At 42.2% G+C, this 5,592-nt stretch overlaps 1 non-coding gene across 1 annotated transcript; it reads right to left on the minus strand.

The window, feature by feature from the left end:
* Positions 1-5,042: 5,042 nt before the first annotated feature.
* Trnat-ugu lies at positions 5,043-5,117 on the minus strand. Its single transcript has one exon. It is a non-coding gene; the product is annotated as a tRNA-Thr (tRNA).
* Between the last annotated feature and the right edge of the window lie 475 nt (positions 5,118-5,592).

Below are 5,592 nucleotides of genomic sequence, written 5' to 3' on the forward strand. Positions count from 1 at the left end.
TACGAGCTTCGCCATAAATTAAAATCATATTTATTCTCTCGTTAATTGTGTATCGAACATCCATGATTACAAAACGAAGTGGAGTTCACTGAGAACAGAAGGTAATGTTCTTATAAATAGATAAATACATAAACTCGTAACGATGTCAAGAAAACTGTAAAAAAAGAAAAATAAATATCGTTTTGGGAATACAAATAAAAGACAACCGATCAAGCTTGCGTAAAGAAATGAATTTCCTTCGTCGAATAACAGTAACAAAATGAAAATAGAGAGAGAGAGACAAGTCATAGTGAGTGCAAGCCATTTGCTGTCTTTTTGGACCAGTATTACAACACATATCACCCTAGCGGATAAATGTACTACAACTTATTTACTCAAAACTGCATGACCTTTCCATTTCCGCAGAAGAAAGTAAACCATCCCATTTGAGAAAAGTAATTTGACGCTGAAAAAGTATTGAAAATGCTCCTTCAAACACGACATACAGTTACTTTCCAATGTCCATTTATGAATATTGCAAATTTTGCATTAAACCATTTTAGAGTTTCCTCTTCGTTTCAGAGCAAAGATGCCTCACTATATATACATATACACTCAAGAAATTTATTATTAGTAACCTAACTTAGTTGAAAAGCATAGCAATGTGTATAGCTACAATACTAGGAGAAAGGCGGATCTGGCACAGAAAGCGGTGAATTATGCAGCCCCAAAAGTCTTTGATCAATTACCAGATACCATCAAAGTGTGACAGAGAGCCAACCACCATTAAGAAAAATTAAAAGAATTTATGAAGGACAGGTCCTTCTACACAACACATGAATTTTTGGGTGCTAATGTTTCAATTGTTAAAACAAATATTGAATTATGTCATGCAAAGAAACCTTTTGTTAAATTGACACTTTCCACATCAAGTGTCGTATTCATGATCTACGGAACAAGTATTAATCTAATCTACAATAACATTTTTCACACAGAAATCTTTTCACAAATTCCAGTGAAATTTAAGCACGTAATATTTTAGTGGAAACCGGTCTTGTAGTGTCCCTATTTTCCATCAGTAAATGGATGAAAGGTATAGAATATGTTTCTTCTTTTGCATCTTTAACTTTATGACTTGTGAAAACGTCCTGGTAGATTAAAACTGTGTGCTGGACTGAGACTCGAACTCGCGTCCCGAGTTCGAGTCTCGTTCCAGCTCACAGTTTTAATCTGACAGGAAGTTTCATATCAGCGCACACTCCCTTGCAGAGTGAAAATCTCATTCTGGGAACATCCCCCAGGCTGTGGCTAAGCCATGTCTCCGCAATATCCTTTCTTTCAGGAGTGCTAGTACTGCAAGGGTCACAGGAGAACTTCTGTAAGGTTTGGAAGGTAAGAGACGAGGTACTGGCAGAAGTACAGCTGTGAGGACGGGGCGTGAGTCGTTCTTTGGTAGCTCAGTGGTAGAGCACTTGCCCGCGAAAGGCATAGGTCCCGAGTTCGAGTCTCGGTCCAGCACACAGTTTTAATCTGCCAGGAAGTTTCACATCAGCGCACACTCCGCTGCAGATGAAAGTCTCATTCTGGTTTATGACTTGTATTTAGTAGGAAACAAGATCTTAAAGCCGTTGCTGGTGTTGTCCTACAAACAGTTCAGCCTTTAACATTTCTGGGGTGGTTCTAAACTGGGAGATTCTGTACTAAGGTACTCATATATCTACTATATATATCTCTCATGAAATATATAAAGACAATCCTTCATGAACATTTTAAGAATTGCTTGAAGATCAGCTTTCAACAACCTTTGCCGCAACATTTGCCTTACCTTCCCGCTTCTTACGTCACCAATAAGAGAAGGAATCGTTGCACATTACTTAAACAGTTTCCCAGCCATATAAAATGGACAGGAAACCCATAGAAACTGAGGCAACATTCGCATGTTTGTCTGCTTAATCTTGTGTTATTTAATTGCTTAATTATTTGTGTGGTACAAATTATTATTTTCTAACATGTCCTGTTACATGGCCCCCGTACGATCCACGTCTTACACACGCGACGCTGTCAGTATCTCAACATATGCAATGAAATTTACATATTTACTTTCTGAATATGGTAGCTACAATTTTTTATAACTTATTTTCTCTTAGATTCTGTGTCATGATATTCACTATGGACTGATTAATAAGCGGATGCGTTAGGGTACATAATTTGATAATTTCCCCCTCTGAGCGGTCTATTCTACGTTTAACTATTAATTGAAACTCAGACAAAAAAGGACACACCACGCAGGCATTATCCCAGTTGGACAGAAATTGTTAGATGTTATGTGGATATACAGACAAACATGTGACTACAACTTCAGAATAATTGGATGATTTTTTTCAAGAGAAAGAACATCATAAACTGAGCAAGTCAGTAACGCGTTGTTCCACGTCTGGCCATTTCGCAAGTAGTTATTAGACTTTCCACAGTATAGGGTTACTGTTCTTCTGAGGGATGTGGTGCCATATTCTGTCCCCATGGTGCGTCTGATCGTAAAAACCCCGGGGTGGTTAGAGTGCTTAAAACGTACTCAATTGGGGAGAGGTACGGCGACCTCGCTGGACAATTTAGAGTTTGGCAGAAATGAAAACAAGCAACAGAAACTCTCTTCTGTGCGGGTGGGTATTGTTGTTGTTGTTGTTGTTGTTGTTGTCTTCAGGGTATAATGGTGCTGAAATGTACGCCCAGGTTGGCTTGCCATGAAGGGCAACGAAACTGGGCGCAGATTTACCGGTGCGCTGTAAGGATGCGATGCACGACAACCAAAGTGATCCTGCTATGAAAAGAAATGGCATCCCAGCTCACCTCTCTTGGCTGTTTGGCGACAGTAATGTGGTACCTCACCGCTGATCAGACACATCTTCACCGGTGATCAGCGCACATTTCGAAACGGGACTCATCACTGAAGACAATTCTACTACAGTCAATAAGATTTCAGGGAGAAGACTTGCCTGGAGAGGCCCCATACTGCTGTGGGATGTGGTCAAATGACTGTAAGCACTATGGGACTTAACATCTGAGGTCATCAGTCCCCTAGAACTTAGGACTACTTAAACCTAACTAACCTAAGGACGTCACACACAACCATGCCCGAGGCAGGATTCGAACCTGCGACCGTAGCAGCAGCGCGGTTCCGGACTGAAGCGATTGAACCGCTCGGCCACAGCGGCCGGTAGCGGTGCGATTCCAATCTTCCTGTCACCCGCTGCATGACCCGACAGTCATGACTGATGATGTGTGGTGCCATTTAATTTCATGACAGGACCTGTTTAGTTATCATGCACAACACCCTTACAGCACAATATTACGTCTACGATATTCTACGCCCTGTTTTATTATCCTTCGTTGTAAGCCGTTCTGGTCTTACATTTCAGCTAGACAATGCCTGCTCGCAAATGGCGAGAGTTGCTAGTCTTCGTGCTTCCCAAACTCTACATTTTAGCAAGATCCACGGATCGCTCTCTATTTGAGAACTTGTCGAGCGTTATAAGAAGGGCCCTCCAACCATCTCGCGAGTCCGACGATCCAACAGGCCAGTTGAATTTGGCACGATACACCCCAGGCAGGTGTTGACAGATGTGAAAATTACCGAACCATCAGTTTAATAAGCCACAGCTGCAAAGTACTAACACGAATCCTTTACAGACGAATGGAGAAACTAGTAGAAGCCGACCTCGGGGAAGATCAGTTTGGATTCCGTAGAAATACTGGAACACGCGAGGCAATACTGACCTTACGACTTATCTTAGAAGAAAGATTAAGGAAAGGCAAACCTACGTTTCTAGCATTTGTAGACTTAGAGAAAGCTTTTGACAATGTTGACTGGAATACTCTCTTTCAAATTCTAAAGGTGGCAGGGGTAAAATACAGGGAGCGAAAGGCTATTTACAATTTGTGCAGAAACCAGATGGCAGTTATAAGAGTCGAGGGACATGAAAGGGAAGCAGTGGTTGGGAAGGGAGTAAGACAAGGTCGTAGCCTCTCCCCGATGTTATTCAATCTCTATATTGAGCAAGCAGTAAAGGAAACAAAAGAAGAATTTGGAGTAGGTATTAAAATCCATGGAGAAGAAATAAAAACTTTGAGGTTCGCCGATGACATTGTAATTCTGTCAGAGACAGCAAAGGACTTGGAAGAGCAGTTGAACGGAATGGATGGTGTCTTGAAGGGAGGATATAAGATGAACATCAACAAAAGCAAAACGAGGATAATGGAATGTAGTCGAGTTAAGTCGGGTGATGCTGAGGGAATTAGATTAGGAAATGAGACACTTAAAGTAGTAAAGGAGTTTTGCTATTTGGGGAGCAAAATAACTGATGATGGACGAAGTAGAGAGGATATAAAATGTAGACTGGCAATGGCAAGGAAAGCGTTTCTGAAGAAGAGAAATTTGTTAACATCGAGTATAGATTTAAGTGTCAGGAAGTTATTTCTGGAAGTATTTGTATGGAGTGTAGCCATGTATGGAAGTGAAACATGGACGGTAAATAGTTTGGACAAGAAGAGAATAGATGCTTTTGAAATGTGGTGCTACAGAAGAATGCTGAAGATTAGATGGGTAGATCACATAACTAATGATGAAGTATTGAATAGGATTGTGGAGAAGAGAAGTTTGTGGCACAACTTGACCAGAAGAAGGGATCGGTTGGTAGGACATGTTCTGAGGCATCAAGGGATCACCAATTTAGTATTGGAGGGCAGCGTGGAGGGTAAAAATCATAGGGGGAGACCAAGAGATGAATACACTAAGCAGATTCAGAAGGATGTAGGTTGCAGTAGGTACTGGGAGATGAAGAAGCTTGCACAGGATAGAGTAGCATGGAGAGCTGCATCAAACCAGTCTCAGGACTGAAGACCACAACAACAACAACAACACACCCCAGGGGGACCAATCAGCGCTAAGCCGAAGAACTGCCTGCATATGGGCCAGAGGCCGAACAACACGTTATTAGAATTATATACAAATACCTTCAACTGCTGGCGGACGTTGATATATATCAACGGGGGCAGGTGAAAATGTATGCCCCGCCCGGGACTCGAACCCGGGATCTCCTGCTTACAAGGCAGGCGCTCTATCCGTCTGAGCCACCGAGGGCACAGAGGATAGTGTGACTGCAGGGACTATCTCGCGCACGCCTCCCGCGAGACACACATTCTCACCCTATATTTCCACACACTACATTCGTAGTGTCCCTACCCAACACACTCATTACTCGTGGAAGACACTCTTACCAAGTCCCGTAAGAGTTCGGTTAATAAGTGTGCAACTGCACAGAAGAATAAGGTCATGGCCGGTATCGCCGGAACTATTTACTTATATGGATATGGTATCTGGCCGGCCGGATTGGCCGCAGGTTCGAATCCTGCCTCGGGCATGGATGTGTGTGATGTCATTAGGTTAGTCAGGTTTAAGTAGTTCTAAGTTCTAGGGGACTGATGACCTGAGAAGTTCAGTCCCATAGTGCTCAGAGCCATTTGAACCATTTTCTTTATGGTGTCTGTTCTTTCGGACATGTCCGGACATGACGTGACATAGAAGTACAACACGTTACTGTCTTTCCTAATTTTTTG

The sequence above is a fragment of the Schistocerca americana genome, chromosome 4 (assembly GCF_021461395.2).
Source record: "Schistocerca americana isolate TAMUIC-IGC-003095 chromosome 4, iqSchAmer2.1, whole genome shotgun sequence".
NCBI classification, from domain to species: Eukaryota; Metazoa; Arthropoda; class Insecta; order Orthoptera; family Acrididae; genus Schistocerca; species Schistocerca americana.